The sequence below is a fragment of the Phacochoerus africanus genome, chromosome 2 (assembly GCF_016906955.1).
Source record: "Phacochoerus africanus isolate WHEZ1 chromosome 2, ROS_Pafr_v1, whole genome shotgun sequence".
Taxonomy (NCBI): Eukaryota; Metazoa; Chordata; class Mammalia; order Artiodactyla; family Suidae; genus Phacochoerus; species Phacochoerus africanus.
Window position 1 is genome coordinate 267,923,979 of NC_062545.1, and position 17,808 is coordinate 267,941,786.

At 53.8% G+C, this 17,808-nt stretch overlaps 1 protein-coding gene across 10 annotated transcripts in view; it reads right to left on the reverse strand.

The window, feature by feature from the left end:
* Positions 1 to 17,808, reverse strand: part of DENND1A (DENN domain containing 1A) — a 518,366-nt gene that overhangs the window by 28,083 nt on the left and 472,475 nt on the right. The window lies entirely within an intron of this gene.

Sequence of the window (17,808 nt, forward strand, 5' to 3'; positions counted from 1 at the left end):
TGCTGCCCTCTCCTGTCCTGGGGTGACAGGTCCACAAGGCCAGGGGCTGGCATTCCAAGTCCTCCACAGCTGGGCTCTGCCGTGCCCCACAGACCGCCCCCCTCCCCCTTCACCCGTGCTCACCCGCAGACCCTAGGCTCCCATCCCTGTTCCTGCCTGCCCAGCGGGTGGAAGACCTGCCCTGCCCTGTCCTGCCTGGCAAACATTTACTTGGCCTTCAAGGCTCTGCCCACGTCAGATGCAGCCTTTCAGTGCTCCCCCGCATCACCCAGTGTCACCCAGTATCTGCCCCACCCAGTGAACTTTCCAGTGGTCATTTCCTTGAGGGATTCATCCCTGTACCTTGGGAAAAAAAGGAAATCTGCTCAATAAATGTTAGAGGAACAAATAAAACCTGTACGAAATGCTTGACTTTTCAATTTAGGATTTGAATCAAAACCAAAAGAGCACAGACCTCCTGGCTCGTCCTTTAAACCCTTTATCTTGAAAATTAAGGGGTTTTTTTTTGGGGGGGGGGACTGCACTCGTGGCATGCAGTTCCTGGGCCAGGGATTGAACCTGCGCCACAGCAGGGACAACACCAAATCCTTCACCACTAGGCCATCAGGGAACTCTGAAAGTTAAGCTTTGTTCTGCCAACAGCCTGCCCATCTAGATGCCTGGACAGTGGGGAAGGCGGGTAGACAGAGTTAGGAGAATAGAAGTCCACACTACACCAAGGTCACAGGCACTCCGCAAATCCTAGGAAGTTTCCAGCTCGTTCCTCTCATTCAGCCTCGAGGTTCACGGAGGTCCATCATGACACCACAATATCCGGACCTGCACTGCCCACTGCAGCAGCCAATGGCCACATGTGTCGAGTCCAAATGAAGATATGCTATGAGTGGAACTTCAGCGTCACAGCTGCCGCACATAAAGGCAGCCCCCGACATCCACCCCAGCCCTCTGACCCCCATGCAGTAGCCTTCAGAGACTTAGTTTGAAAAAGGAATGTCGACTATCTCACTAACGTTTTGATTATATGTTGAAATGAAAACATTTTGGATATTTCGGTTAAGTATATCATTAAAATTAATCCTTTTACTTTTTAAAAGCCGATAGTAAAACATTCAATATTCCATGTGCGACTCACATGTGTGGCTCCCAGTACGTGTCTCTTGGACAGCACCCTGGGCGTCCCTCGCTTGCAGTGATCCTCCGGATAGCAAAGCGCCTCACAACTCATTCCCTACGCCTGACTCCTGGGGTCCTGGGCGTCCCTAGCCTGCCAGAGTGGTGATGGGGGAAGCGGGCTGACAGACTTGGTGGAGAACTGGGGTCCCTCCTGGGCACACTGAGAGCCCATCTGGGTGGAAATACGGTCTGGTTTCCCAGATTCTGCAGCATTAGGAGTGTAGGCCAAGTCATGCCTGGTGACCCTTCTTCAGCTGGAGGCTCTCTCGCAGGCAGGATGCCACCCAACGGGATGAGCATGGCCGCCCACAGGTGCATAGTCTGCTGCCCTCGACCAAACTCCCCACTGTCTCACACTTGCCCCACTTCCCTCCAGCACCCTCAGCTCCCTTTGTTCTTGCCACCCTGCTCTGGGTGACCTCTTTCTCTAGCCTGGAGTCCTCGCCACGAGTCACCTCTGACCTGGCCATTTCCGTCCCTTCCAGTGGGGGTGGCAGCATGGCTGGGTGCTCAGGAGATGGCCTCTAAGGTCAGATGGTCTCAGAACGAACCCCACCCAGCCCTTCAATGTAATCATCCAAGCCTCAGTTTCCTCATCTGTAAATGCAATAATGGTATGACCTACTTGAGGGGGCTGTTAGAAGTTTCCGTGAGACAGTGTTCGCCCAGATCTCTGGCCAATAGATGCCAGCAACTATCACCATTAGCAGGTGACCCTGTCTCCAGCCTCACCCACTCAGTGAACCTGTCTCCCACGCTACTCCAGAGTAGACTTTATGCCCAATTACGTCATCTGCCAGCCTAAGTCATCTCGGTGGCAGGCTGGCATCTCTCAAGGTGTCTTCTGAGAAACACTCCGAGAGATGCACTGTGGGAGGAAGAAAAGGGGGGTTCCCAGCCAGGCAGGCCTGCGAAGGGCTGTCTCCTGTCCTGCTCCTTTTGGAGACTCACGATGCCGGTTAGCACAGCAAAGGCTGCCAACGCTTGCAATAAAAAAAACCCTACCCTAAACAGGCAAAACCCTATCAACTCTTTTTTTTTTTCATAAAAGTCCCGTTTCCCATATTTATTTGAACATAGACTTGCTTCCCCATAACATCTGTTCATATCCCCTAGAAAATGCCCCAAAGTGCTCACAGCCTCCCAGATTCTGGACCCCTCCCGCCAGCCTCCACTGTCTCATCTCTGGTGCAACCCCCAATCCTGGCCCTCCCACCTTCCTGCTCTCCCTGAAAGCTCAGGTCTTCTAGAAGGCTGTTTCTGAAGCACCTTCGATCTCCTTTTGTCTCACTTTCTTCTTCGGTCTTTTTAGGGCTGAACCCTCGGCATAGGAAGTTCCTAGGCTAGGGGTCGAATCAGAGCTGTAGCTGCCAGCCTACACCACAGTCACAGCAATGCCGGATCTTCATCCACTGAGGGAGGCCAGGGATCGAACCCACGTCCTCGTGGATACTAGTCAGATTCATTTCCACTGAGCCACGATGGGAACTGAACTCCCCTTGTCTCACTCTTGATGTTGTCTCACCACCCCTCACCCCCCATGTATTCACAGCACATAGGCTGTAATTATCAGCTCGTTTCTCTATTTGTCCTGGAGTCCGGTCTGGTACTGGGTAAACAGTAGGTGCTCAGCAAAGATTTTTGGCTGAAACTTCCTGGCGCATGTAGAAACTCTGCAAAAATCAGTTCTCCAGATTCTGTGATTAATCAATTTTGCTTTGTCACTAGGAAGTGCTAGTTCTTTTGCAACTGAATTTACAGCTGGTGAAAGGAAAGCAGCCCCTCAACCACACCCAACCCAGAAGCCAGCAGAGTACACCAGGGCCATCTACAGACGCTGAGGAAGGCTAAGGTGCTACAAATACCCTGAGTTGGGCCACGAGGACGCCCTGCAGGGTACATTCCAGCAGCTGCCCAGGGCAAGGTGCACAGTGGATTTCCTGCTAAGAAGAAGCTTCTGCTTCCTGGAGCGGAGGGAGTAGTAATGATGTTAGGCTGTGGTGGTTGCAGTTTCTCAAATATGCTGGGTGGCATGACGGGGGGCACAGGCTGGGGAGAGCTGAGTACTCCTGGGGACAATTAAAACAGGCCATAAAGGTCAAGTGGTGGTGACTTGGGTGGGAAGAGGGGATGGGGAAGGGAAGATGCAACTCAACACACTGTTTTCTAGAACCCAGCCTCAGTGCTCAGGACGCTGAATCAGGGAGGGACTGAATGAGGGGCTATGACAGTGAGAGGCGAGGCCCAAGGCGGCTGCAGAGCTGCTGGACACAGGGAACATCATTTTGGTGGGCCGGGGCCCCTGCCCCTGACCGCACGCCCTATGGACCAGGGACGGCACTGGCCCTAGCGCCAGGAACTTGTCCTTCCATGGACAAGGAGACAGGCTGGAGGGAGGTGAAGCGAGCTGCTCTCAGGCCTCTTGACTGTGAATCCAGGGCTCTTCCCACTGCTGGAGAAAGAGGAGGCAAAAGCAGAAGAGCCTTGGAGCAGGGAATCCAGAGGGCCGGGCACCTGTGCAGAGAAATCACATTGCATGTGATCCTCGATTCCCTGGCTACACTGACTGCTGTTTCTTAAGTGAGTTCGAAAAGGCTGGGCCTTTGGCAGTCTTTAGCAAAGAGTTCTGTTCAACAATTCATCTGAAAAAGACAAAAAAAAAAAAAAAAGGAGTTCCTGTTGTGGTGCAGTGGTTAATGAATCCGACTAGGAACCATGAGGTTGCGGGTTTGGTCCCTGGCCTTGCTCAGTGGGTTAAGGATCCAGCATTGTTGTGAGCTGTGGTGTAGGTCCACAGAGGCGGCTCGGATCCCGAGTTGCTGTGGCTCTGGTGTAGGCCGGTGGCTACAGCTCTGATTGGACCCCTAGCCTGGGAACCTCCATATGCTGCAGGAGCAGCCCAAGAAATAGCAAAAAAAGACAAACAACAACAACAACAACAACAATTCGTCTGGCACTTCCTGAGCAGGGCTGTGGCAGGAGGGATGGGGGCGCTAGAGGTTTTAACAGCCCAGACAAGCACCTGCCTTCCTGAAGGCCATGTGTATCGGGAAGCAGGTTCACTCTGGCAGAGCAGAAACAGGCCTCTGGCATCTAGGGATGGGACAGCTGCCTGCGGCCGAGGCCTGGGGATTCAGGAGAAGAGGACAGAGTCCAGTCCTCAAGGAATGCATGGGCTAATGGAATTTGACCTGCATCATGGGAAAATATCTTCATTTGGGCTAAACCCCCAAGATATGTACTTGGTGTTAGAAAGACTCACGTTCATGTCTTGGCTCTATCACTTTCTAGTTGAGGTCAGTATTGGCTCTACCATTTGGCGAGTTACTTAAGCATCAGTTAATTCTTCCATAAAATGGAAATGACTCCTGAGTCACAAAGCACTGGTGTGAGGATGCTCCCTTGTAAGAGTCAGATGTAGGATGCTACAGGAGTGCATTACAGCTGAGTGAGGCTCTGGTCCGGCAACCTGCTGATCAAAGGAGATCACCCAGTCTTCTGCCCTTTCCTTAAACCCACAAGTCTTGCCAGAAGAGTCCTGTGGATGAGAGGAGCTTAGTTTTCCAAGGGAGTGTGCTGTGAGCAAGGCTCTGTTGAAAGGGACTGGATTTTACTAATCTCTTCTATTTACATGATGCCTTTTCCTTTCAAAGCATTTCTATTTCTCTTCTTTCTTTTGAGCCTCACATTCCCTGGTGAGGCAAGTTAGAGGAGGATTATTTCCCTGCTAGAGAGGCAGGAAATAGGAAGCTCAGAGAGGTTAAGTGACTAGTATGAGATCACACAGCTAGTAGCCGGAACTAAAACGAGCAGTTATTCTTAGTCCACTGTGCTATCCTTGTCAACCCAAACATCCAAAGTCATCTAGAATCCTTTCTGATTTGACTTTTCTCATCGTTGGCCCTTCTGCAGGTAGACTGTTGGTTGGGATCTGTGCCTTAGAGAAAAGGCTGGCGAGAGAACGAGTGACCTCCTCCCCTTCCTTCCTTATTTCAGCATCTTTCTGGGGCTTTAACGGGAGTCATGTGATTCACGCGTTCATTCGTTTAACAAACAGTGCAGTCTACTTTGTAGAGGTACAGGGGCGCACAGTGAATAAGACCTGGCCCCGCCCTCTGATGGCGGGGTTATATGGCAGGGGGACAGAGGGGTGCTGAGGTCTATGGGGGTTCAAACGAGGGGCTCTTCTACCCGACGGGCTGCTAGAGAATTCAGGTGCATGAGACGGGAACCACAGAGGTCCAACAGGATCGAGTGAGGGCGAATATGAGGACAGGTCAGGCCAGGACCTCGGAGGGGCTGGTGGGGGTCACATATGATATAAAGCCTTAAACACTGGCCTAAGAAGTGTGGATTTTCTCCTGAGTACAGTGGGAGGGATTTGGGCAGGGAGGGACATATCCGAGGCCTCTGTGTCCTTGGTGTAGAAGATGGGTGGGAGAGGGACGGGTGGGTGGGCTCCTAAGGACGGACATGCCCTCCTGGCCACGGGGGCCTGTCCAGGCCTCCACTGCTGACAACTCACCAGCTGGCCATACGACTGCTGGGAGATGTGACCACAAGGAGGGAAGCCCCAAAGTGTGACTGACACCAAGTCCCAGAGAAGAGCGGCGCTCTTAGGCCTCTGCCGGTCCCTTGGCAGCTGCATCCATCAGCCATGTGGGCCAGGTGACGCCTCTCATTGGGTATGAAACACACATTTATGAGGACAGCATCTGATTTGCAGTTAATTTGTTGATGCAGCAAAACACATTGTCTCTAAAAGGTCAGGAGGGGAAGCTGTGTGGAATACCAACTTAATTACCTGGGCGGCGTGCATGGGCGGGTGCCCTGCGAGGGGCTTCAGGGTGGAAAACACTCCACTGCTGGGTGAGGACTTGGGCAGAGAGCGAGGTGGCGGTGGCGGTGGGGGGTAGCCTGAGCTCGAGGCAGAGCTGAAGCTCTTCCGCCCACTGGGTTCCGATACCTAACAGCTCACGTCCTGGCCCGGGGGATCCTCAGGCTGGGAGGGAGGGTCATTGCTCCATTTCACAGATGAGGGGAGGCAAAGACTTGCTCAGGGTCACACCAAGCAATGGATGACAGGCCTTCAGAAGAGGGATCGAGAGCTTGTCTCCAGTGAATTGTGCGCTGGGGCAGGGGTCCTGTGATGGATGTGGGAGGGGCCGGCTGTTTGGGACTGTCCCCCGAGTCCCCATGGAGGGAACACCTTGGACTATTCCTTCGACACCGCTTCAAGGTCAGAATCAGCATCCCCATTTCACTGCCTGGAAAGCAGGCTCAGGGAGGGGAGACAGGCGCTACCTAAGGCCACACAGGAGGTGAAATGTCAAAGTCAGCGGGGTGACAGGCCAGACCCCAAGAGGGGACTGGTGCTATGGGGAAAGGGACAGAAGAACAGAGATGCCCAAGGCCACAGGGACCAAGCGGCTTCGCTGAAGGCTGAGTTCTGTGCATGCAAAGCCTGGGGTGGGGAGGCAACCTGCTTGAGGTGGTAGCTGCAGCTCCCCTTCTGATGGCCAGAGAAAGTGGGGTATGCACAAGGGTAGCTGGAGGCATGGGAACGGTGGCCTCCGAGGTCAGCCTCAAAGCGGGTCTCGGGCACTCTGGGTGTCAATGGTGATCTGAACTGTCCCTTTTCCATCAGACTCCCATCTAGCCCATCTGGAGGAGGTGCTGGCATCCCCAAAGGGGAGGCTGGGGGCTTCTCTCCCAGGGATATGCCCCAACCACATACGCTGCCAAGAACGGAGAGGACGAAAGAGAAAATTCACAATTAAACTCCGTCACTGTTTAACGAGGGGAGAGTTCACCTGGTTAATTTTCCTGGCTAGTAGCCACATCAATGCTCTGACCTGTACATGAAACGGCCCCGGTTGGGAGAGGAAGACAAAGCTTTACAAAGGGCCTCTGGGCCGGGAGCAAGGCTCCTCTACTCCTCGGGAAGGGAGAGCTGCTATTATGCAAGGTATGGAAATAAAAGAGGGCTTCTTTTGATAGGCATCCAAAAAGGAGTGTATTGAAGCTATATTTGTGTGGAGTGTCTCCTTTGAAATGCCCAACCAGCTCTTTCGGGCACAGCTCTCGCCTGTCCCCCAACTCCTGTCATTATCTCGAATCCTCTTGTCCATACTTGATAGAGCTGATCCTGCTTGTTGGGGAGGATCAAATGCTTGCCTCTGCCTCAGAGAGTCAGCAAAGACAGCTGGGGAAGACCGGGCACTGGTGTCTTAGAGCATTTGCTCTGAGCCAAGAGCACTGGGCAGGCTTTGGGCCCCTGTAGGATCCTGGGGTCCTCAGGCCCTGCAGTGTCCGCAGAGGGAACTTAGCTCCAGGCTATACCCTGGGGAGGGGGGAAATACTTCTTGAAAGATGCTGCAGAGGATGGACTTCTGAGTCATGGCTAAGGAAGAAGTTTCCATTGTGCCCACCCAAGGTGACAAGGCTTCTTCATGGGAAAAGGAGGCTGGGAAGGACCTCATGCTGGAGCATCCTTGATGGGCCAGGCATCACCCAGGATAAACTGTGGATAGAGGTGCTGCCATGATCCCTCCCGCCCAAATCCATACACTGCATTAGGAAGCTGGTGGGGTCGGTCTTCGGGCCCTGGTTGTCAGACTCAAGAAGTCCCAGGTGCCTGCAGCTCGCTGCCCTGAGGCACCCTCTGCAAGGGGGTGTTGGGGACTGAAGGTGGCCCTCAAAGAAAAGCCGTAGCACCTGCCGTTGGGTCTGTAAGCCATGGTCTCTGGAGAGGACTCGGCTGCCTGGACAAGTCGACAAATGCCTTGCGAGGCCATTCTCTCTCTGCAGTTGAGCGGGTGCTGAGCGGAGAGACGGCTGCGCCTGGTCCTAAAGAGCAGTGCATTCTTCCCCGATGTTGACAGGAGTAGTATTTTGTAGTGGTGCTGGTTAATTTGTAGTGGCATTTGTGGTTTGAAGCCTTGTCAAGATCCCTGATTACTTCCCGTGCAAGGAGCTCGGCTGACGGGGAAGTTCACATGGCGAACAAAAGCGGCGAGGCAGCTGTGAGGGAAGGCTGCGAGGGGCCGGGTGACCCCGGCCGCTTGGGGGACAGAGTGGGGGAGGGAGGAGGGCTGGCAGTGGGGCGGGGGAGGGGAGCCTTTTGTTTTTTAGTCAGGTGCAGCTGCTCAGTCTGAATAGGTGGCATCCCATTGGCGGCCCGAGGTCGGGCAGCAGATGCAGCCGTGGCTGGGCAGGGGCAGGGAGCCTTGCTGACGCGTGCCATTCTCTGCCCAGACAGAGCGGGAGGCGGGGGCTTCACTGTTACCTCCACCGGGGCAGCCATCTGGGATGCCACCAAGGGTGCCTGGGTGACACTTCCAGGAGGTGGGGGATGTGAGGAGGGGCTTCCAGATGTTGGGAGAGAGAATCCCCCTCTGAGAGCAGCGGGGGTGGGGCTGTTTGGTGGCACTTGCTATGTACCAGGTTCTGTACTAGAAGCTGTACTTGAACTTAAGGTCACTAATGATCTCAACAACCCTGCAGAAAAGGTAAAATCCCCACTTGGCAGATGAAGAAACTGAGGCTGCCCAGCTCAGTGACTTGACTGAGCCAAGCTTAACAGCTACCAGGTAGCAGAGGCAGGATCCAGACCCAGCTAAGTCAGACATCAAAGAACCCAGACTCCTTCCATCAGACTTAATACACAAACGACAGAAGGCAGATGCTGAAACTTATCCTCTTGAGAAAGAGGGTTCTCCCCTCTCCCTGGGGAGTTTGTCCCCCCAGATCCTCTGAGCTTTTTGTCTTGCCAAGTCTGTTCTGACCACGCAGAAAGGCTCATCTCTGCAGCCACCCTCATTCCACTAGGCCCGCATCCTGACTTGGGGAGAGTTTGCTCAGTGCATTTAAGGGCCAGGGCCAGCTCAGCAAAACCAAGGCTAATTTATCATCTCTGGAATGATGTCCACCCCAAGCAGCACACCACTAGGAAATTAAAATAAAGACCTTCTCCTGATTTTGCAGTTGTACACGCAGCATCGCACAGCATTCTCCGGAAAGGGAGTCCAGGGATTACAAGAGCCTCCATGCTGCCTGCCCTGCCACCAGCAGGGGCCCCCCGGGGCCAGCTGCAGCTCAGGGAGCTGGTCATCACCCTGCAGACAGTCCTCGGCAGGCCATTCAAGACCCGGTCCCTGGCCCACGAGCCTCATGTCCCACCCCACTACCAGCAGTCCCTTTCCCAGCCTTACAAAGACCTGCCCTGCCACTCATGTGCCACAGCCCCTCACGAAGCACGTGCCCATCCCACACCTCCCTACTTGGTGGATTCAGTGCATCTCTCACGGCTCTCCCTTCCCTGGAGGCTGTTCCTCTCTTCCTGGCTGGATGGAACCTGGCATCTTTCTTCTGTCCCTACCCTAAAGATGGGGGGCGGGTGCCCCTCGCAAGTGGTGGGGTCTCAGTCACATCTAGATCCTGGGCTTGGAGCATGAGGCCTGCATGTGGATCAGTGCAAAGTAAATGCCCGTCCAAGACTGTGGGAATAGCCTGAAATGGACAGGAAGGCTGTCACCCGGCATTTGACTAATGTGGACCAACCAGTTGGCCCCGTTACTGAGTGGCACTGTCCACAAGGCTGGCAACATTTCTGACACGCTTCTGATCAAGAAAAACTCCCGACCTAGAGGTATCTTGGTCTAACAGGTTGAGCCTCAGGGCCTCCCCCAAAAGCAAGAGACTTTGTGAGTAGAATGCAAAGGTGGGAAGCTCAGATGTGAAATACCCCCAATTTCCCTAGTGTCTGTTAAAGATAGGCACTCAGGTTCGCCTGACAGAGGCTTCTTTTTTCCTTCCCTCGGAACAAATGGATGAAGAACCTGGTTTTAAAATTCCTGGACCCCGGAATACATTTCTATCTGTGTCAAAGTCTACCCCTCCACCGCCTCAGCAGAGTTTAAAATCCTAGCTAATAGGTTAACAACTGTTTTTCTTCAGCTTCAAATGAAGAATATCAGAAGGCTGGGGGGATATGCAGCTCTCCAATTTGTACGGACTGCACACAGCTCCCTGCAACGTGTGTTTGACAGGACTGACATTTTGTACCGCTGTGAGATGGGAAAACGTGTGACATTTTTATTCATGGTGGCGTACGCCCTTGTAATGATCAGCTCTGGTCGATGTGCTTACCGCAGCAGCCCCAGAGCCCTCGGAGAACAAACAGGAACCCAAGGTGCCAGCAGTTCGACTGCCTTATTAAACACCGCCAGGATCCTAACGAAGACCAACTGCTGGAAAATCTCACTGTCAAATCCTCAAGGACATTGTCAGCGCACAGCTAACTGCATATATTTTTCATTTAAAATACTGAAATCCAGCATTGTGCCATTACCACCGAGGGGAGGGGCGCCCACTCCAGCGGCCATCCTGTCAGCTGCCTCTTTGGAGCTCCAGATGCCGGAGCCAGATGCCCAGTGGGGTTCAGGGCTCCAAAAGGGGTGGCGGAGATGGGAAACTGACTTTCTGAAAACCCAGCCCCACCTTCAGGGTGAAAGGCTGCAAGTTACAGGGCTCTGGTGGGAGTCACTTGGAAAGTCGACCCACTGCTTCCCTCCCAAGTCTAAGCTGCGTAATGAGAAAGTCCGTTCCCCGCAGCCAGCCGTCTTCCTGTAGGTGCAACCCATGCCATCCCCCACCTTGGTGCTAATCAGCCTTCTGCTCAGCGGCAGAACTTAGGACATCTGCAGGAACACACGGCCTGGTAGGTTTCACACCTTGGCAGCAAAGCTGTGTGTCAGGGCGCCCACCTGCAATCTCACCACTTGCCTCGATCCCAAGGCCTCGAGGTCAACATGCAGGAGGACCCCCTCCTTGCCACGGTCATTTTGAGTGCTGATGCACACAGATATATGGAAGCCAATCGCATGGCAGACCCTGGAGCTTTCCGTGTTGTTACTTGGGGTGGTTTGATCATGGCTGCACACGCTAAGGTACTGATGTATTTATTTTGTGAGTGTGTATTATTTATTCAGTGCCTCTATTTCCATACTCCAGCCCTGATGCACCAGGCCACACTCTGCAATTTATTTATGGGGTCCTTGGCATAACAGGCCTAAAAGGATGCCTGTGGATGGTTCTTGCAGGTTTGCAAGAAACTGTAAGCGATTGCCTAAACCACTGGATGTTCTCCATCCATCAAGGGCAGAGGCTTGTATTTTAAGGGGCCGCCTGTAAAGTTGGTTTAGTGTAATACTGTACATCATCCTTGGCAAAACTGCCCTGGGGACCCTGAAGAGCTGGCAACTTAACATTCCACACCCTGGGGTGGGGTAGTGGCAGAGTAAGCCATGGGTACTCTGGTTACAGGCCCCCCCCCAGCGTTGGGGGAAGGAAGGTGGGTGGCAGACAGCCCTGGGGCAGAGGCAGGACAGTGAGGGTGGAGGTCACTGTACTCCGTCTCTTCCCAGCTGGCCAGGCTGTCCCTCCATAGAGCCTTTCCCCATTGCCCTTGTACACCCCAATCAAGATGCTCTTTTTCTGGAGTTCCTGTCGTGGCGCAGTGGTTAACGAATCCGACTAGGAACCATGAGGTTGCGGGTTCGATCCCTGGCCTTGCTCAGTGGGTTAAGGATCTGGCGTTGTCGTGAGCTGTGGTGTAGGTCACAGATGCGGCTCGGATCCCGAGTTGCTGTGGCTCTGGCATAGGCTGGTGGCTACAGCTCTGATTAGATCCATAGCCTGGGAACCTCCACATGCCGTAGGAAGTGGCCCTAGAAAAGGACAAAAAAAAAAAAAAAAGCGCTCTCTTTCTCTCGGGCTGTGCCTCAAATCTCATCAGAGCACACTGGCTGGAGGAGGAGAAATGCAGCCCGTGCCCAGCCCTGTGCCAGTCCAAGGTGAACCTCCGGGGTTCTGTCCGTGGGTCTCCTGGGCTTCTTTCCGATCCCTCTCCTTTCACACGAGCAGTGTCCTAGGTCAGGCTCCCAGCAGCTCTTGTCTGAAGGTTGGCAGTGTCATTAGTGGTGTCCCTGCCTCACTCGCTTCCAGCCTCCCCGCAGTGGCCAGAGTATTTGTTCCTGGCCCTTGCCTACCTCCACAGTTTAGCTCCTGGCTCTCGCCAGCTGCCTCCTGGCCTCTTCCTTCCCCACGCTGCCCCCTGCTTCTCTGGAGAGTCAGACTCGCCTACCCTTCACTTATGTCATCCTCTTTACCTGGGGTGCACTCCTCCTCTGGCTCCACCTGGCTTTACACCCCATCTTTCGAGATCCAGCAGACATGTCACCTCCACTGAGGAGCCTGCTCTGGTTCCCCCAGAGGTCCTTAGGACCCCCCTCCAGCCGGGACGCCTATATCCACTAGCATTTCTCTTCCCTTATCTTTTGTTCACTGTCTCTCCCAGACAAAGGGCCATCACACATCTCCTTCCTTTGTGACGCTGGGGACTTGGACAGGGCTTGGCATTTGGCATGCCTCAAAATGCACCCGACACATGAAGGAAGGAATTAATGAGGGCACGAGAAAGTAACTCAGGGTTCTGTCTGTCAAAACAAAAACAAAAACAAAACAACAACTCCAAGACTCCAAGGATTTTTAAAGACAGGAGGGCAGCAGGGAAAGAATTCTTAGCTGGTCCCCATGGCTTGGACAGTGGAAGGTATCTGGTAGACCAGCTCTGGGCGAAACCGTCCCTCTCTCCGGCCCTGTCTCTGGGGGGAGCTGCTATCTCCTGGCCTTCTGCTGACTGCTTCATTCCACCCGGCCCCCCGAGGCACCAGTTGCCAAGGCTCAACCTACTGCCCCCTTGGAAACACTCGCTATCAACCTCTCAGGAAGTGCCAACAGGGCCCTGCCTAGAAGGGGTTAGGGACTTAGGCGACCCAAGGAGGCCACGAGTGGCTGGAGCCATGGAACCATGTGGCTGATGGGCATGAACAGCTCAGAAATTCAATTTAAGCTGCTTCCAGGCAGTGTTAATCCCTATCACACTTCGCATTTTAAGTGGGATATAATCAGCCATCCCTTGGGAGACCTCCCTTTTAGGTATTCTTTTAGTACTTTTATTACATTTGAAAATTCTTTGTCGTATAATGTGATTCAATATTCCAGAAGTCATGGAAATAAGCAGACTGACAATAAAACTAACCCAGCTAAAACAGCGACCTAAATTAGGGACAGATCAAGTGTGCAGGAGGCTGGCAAGCAGCTTTTGCTGCCAGGGAGCTGCTGTCACCACTGAGCTGTCCCAGGGCAGGCGAGCTAGGTGATGCGGTAGAGGGAGCCAGGGTTTTGAATCGGAATCCATCTTGCCAGCCAGGGCATGAGGGTAAGGCCCTTGACCCTGGTGAGAAGTGGGGCAGTCGTGGTCCCTCCTGCATCAGTCCAGGGAGAACAATGTGAGAAAATGCAAACACCTACTGAGCTCACTGCCAGGAGCCCAGGAGGTATTCAGAAGCGCAGCATTGCTGTTGTTCTTATCCCTGTGTTGAGTTTTATTCTGGGGAGGAAGCAAAGTCTCAAATCCAGACAGCAGCCATCAACCTTTGCCAGGAGTGAGGGAGAAGCAGAAGAGTGACCTTGACCTCCCTAGCCACCCTAAGCCACACTGCTGGGTTCTAAGCCCGCCCCAAACTGCTGCAGCCACAACCAGATACCCCAGGGACCAGATGGAACCAATGCAGAAGGCTTGATGAGATGCTACAGTGAGGGGAGGGTCTGGGGTCCAGCATCAGGTGGGCCTGGTTTGGCAATCGTGCTCTGCCACGTACCTTGGGCAAGTTGCTTAACTTCTCTGAGCATCGGCTTTCTGAGGATAATAACTGCATGGATCTCATAGGGTTGTTGAAGGGAGTGAGCTGATGCTTGTGGGGCAGGGGCGAGGGGAGGCTGGTTCCCACAAGTAGGTCTACATGAGAATAAAACCCACCCCAATCCATCTACTCCCTCCCTCCTTGTCCTGCCTCCTCTCAGTTAGTCCTTGCCACCCTTCCCCCGGGCACAGGCAGGTTAATCACTTACCTGGCCCGTGGAAGGGCTCAGGGATTGATGGGGGACAAAGAGATGGGCAGCTCTTGGCACAGGAATCCCTGCACTGCCAGTGACACTGAGCTGACTCTCCTGGAGGATCGTGCTTGTAGGACAGAATTTATTTTCAATATTTTACGTTTTATTTCCCCTTCCCTACTGTGATAAACTCTCCACCTTTGGCATAGAGAATTCTAATATGAGAAAATGCCTCCTCTGGTCTCGCTGAATCAGATTTCCTGCTCTTGTCCTGCTGGGCTCAATATCTCCCTGGCAGGGCGCTGCATTCTGAGCTGCCCCAGCACAGACCTTAAAAGAAATGCTGTTTTTAGGCTCTGGTCAGTCCTCTGGCAAAGAGACCCCGCTGTCACACTGCTGATCGTAGACAGGCTTGGGGGACGCGGGAGGCCTGTCACTCACGCACGGCGCCACATGCAGGGGTCCTAAAGTGAACACAGGCCTGCAGGACAGCATCACCCTCTTTTTCGGTTTCTCCTGCTCTGCTGAATTGGCTGGCTGCTCAAGGGCACGGAGAGAGCGTGGAGCTGTGCTCAGCCCTTCCCACGACCCGTCGCCTTCCGCGTATTGACCACTCACCACTCGGCCGTTCTCCAGACTCCCGGGGCAACTCATCTGCACGAGGTCCTGTGAGGCTGCTAGGGCTACAGAGATGAAGCTGACACTATCCCTGTCTGGGGACAGTGCTGGCCCAGAGCAGGGAGGAGTCAGGGAGGGCTTGTGGGGCAAGAGGTGCGTGAGTGGGCCTGGAAGGATGGTGGGATTTGGTCAGCTGGAACAGGAGGAAGAACATTCCTGGCACGGGGGACAGTAGAAGCCAATTCATCCCTGGGTTCCCCCAGCCCCCAGCACGGGCCTGGCCTGGAGCAGATGCCCACAAAGAGCTGGTGAATGAATGAATGAATGAATGACTACAGAATTGTGCTGGGCACGGAGAAGAGGAAGGGACTCTGCCTGGGATGGGGGCACTGGGCAGAGTCTTGCAGGGTGAGAAGCAACTAGCCAGAAGTCAAGGTGGCAGGTACTGCCAGCCCAGCAGGCCCAGTTGTGGGTGAGGGTGGGGGAGGGGGTGACCCCTGGCAGGGCCCCGATGGCTGGTAGGCTCCCCGGATCATCCAGCAAGTCTGGGACCTGGGGTGGCACTCCTGGAGAGGGACCCACATTCTAGAGGGCTGAAGGGCCCGCCTATCTCTACCTCCCAGACTAGCGGGGAAGAACAACTCGTGACCCCCCAGGATACGAGGCGGGTATGGACACAGGGGGGTGACACCCAGGTGGAAATGGGTGGGGCAGTTGCGGGGGGGTGGCGCAGAAGAGACTAAGACTAAGCGAGTAGAGCTCATGAGATAGGAATGGATGAAAAGGGGGCACTGAAGCTGCTTGAGCAAAGGTAGTGCTAAAACCACAGGTGAAGCCGAGCCCCACAGAGTGGAGAGTCAGAGGGGACAGGCCAGAGCTGGGGAAGGGCTCTGGTCCAGGGAAAGAGGGCCAAAGACAGCTGGCTCCCTAGGTGCATGTCCAGCTCAGACCTCTCACTCTGCTGGATGCAACACATCCATCCAGCAGGCTCCCACCAGCCAGCCCCATTTCCATTCCTCTGTGTGTTTGAGTCCGATCTTTCTGGAGACTCTACCTTGGGCCAAAGAAGTGATTTGGAAGACTGGCATTCTCCACTGCAACCAGCTAGAGAAAGCAGTGAGGACCGTGTGGGTGAGGTGCAGTGGATTCCGGCGCTCAACTAAGTCAGCTGCCACCCCATCCTGGAACAGGCTAGAACAGCAGTTGTGTCTGTTCTCCCAGGTTCAGAAGAAAGTGGCTCCCATCTAAACTCGGACAGGGAGCTCTCAGCCTAGCTGTTGAAGCGATGGAGAGCGAGGGTGTTAATCAAATGCTGCATCTACTCTGCACTGATCTCCAACAAGTCAGCAGCCATGAGGCGACGGGCACCTCCTGAGCATAGTGGCAGGAATCACCCTGAGGATCAAACTGGTTGGCGTTTAAGACAAATGCAGAGGGGACTGTGAGATGCCCCATGGCGTGATCACACGGCACAGATCCGCGCCTTTCAAAACCACCAGATGAGTCCATCCATCAGGAGTAAGCTGGACTACTCATGTGGCACTGTGGGCTCCCTGAAGGCAAGGACCTTGTGATGGTCACCCTGCTTTCTTAGATGTGGCACAGAGCAGGCTGAACAAGTTGTTCTGCTGAACAAGTGACCTAGGTTCTTAGTGCTTTCTCCACTCCCAGACCCTAGACTGCAGCTGACCTGGCGCACTCCATTTCCCAGAAACTGTCACAGGCCAATGTGTCCATCCCTGTAACCTGTGACGACCCCTGATTCCTATGTTCCCGCCAAGCACGTGCTATTGCTCTTCTGTCCCCCCGTCTCTCTGTTGCCCTGGTTGACCTCTGCCCTTGAATCTTAGCCGTGCATACTCTTGATTTCAAGATCCCCACCACTCTGGGTGTGAAACTTTCTCAGGCATCAGACAGGAGGACAAGGAGCTGGGCCTGTGTTTCCTGTTTGGCCTCTGTGCATGTTTATATCAGTTTAATCTGTTTTCCTTTCTTTTGTTAATAGCCCCCTGATTTCCTTTCCAGGAACCAGCCCTCCTTTAACTGAGATAGGCATATGATCAAAGTTGGTTCAATGAGTGAACCCATGCCTCGTGTGGCAGTCACTTGGAAATGACACCCTATGGAGGGGTGCGGTCTGGAGCTGCTGCAATCATCTTGCCACTAGGAAGGGAAAGCCTGCCTGAGAATGGCACCAGCGGAGGAGGCCGAGCCAAGAAATTCAGCAAAAACTGGGTCTGACTGACATGATTTAATATCTGGATCAAGTCATACTTGAAGCTGGTATGAACCAACGATTTTTCTTTTGGGGTTTATGTCTCTTGAAACCTAAAGTAATCTAATTGATGTGGATTCCTAGAATAACCCTGCCTCTGCTCTTTGGGGGTTGGCCTGGTCCCCCGACACCCCCAATACTGACTCCTACACACGCCCAATTTCTGCCCTGCATTCTAATCCCTCACACAAACCAAGAAAGTACCCAGTGTGCTTTTGGTATCTGGTAGCAGGTTTGGTGCACAGAGTCTACCTGGGGTGCAGGATACCAGCTTTCTTGTCTTGGTGCCCTCTGAGGCCCAGAGACATTAGGGAGGGCCCGGAATCTGGAAAGAAACCAGAACAAGGCCTTACCTCGCCTGTGGTCCAACACTCTGGGATCCTGAGCCACCTGCACGGCTGCTGCACTGGCCCCATCACTTCCAACCCAGCAGGAAACTGCCATATTCTTAGCACGGGGCTGGGGTATGAATCTGAGGTCTAGTATTAGACAACATGGCTTTGAATCCTGACTGTTGCTTCTGAGCTATAAACTTTGGCTTCTCTGAGCCCATCTCCTCTGCAAAAGACAATACCTGCGACCCAGTAGGGTGGCGAAAAGGACTAAGTGGGCTAAGCTGTGGGAACTGCCTTGCATGGTGTTGGAACACAGACCCACTTCCCCATGTCTCAGCGCTGCACCTGGCACGTGGTGAGCAATTCAGCCTCGGGCTCCCGCCCTTCCCCCATGCTCTTTGACCATAAGGGGTGCTCAAGCTGCTGTGAAAATGCTCAAGACCTAGC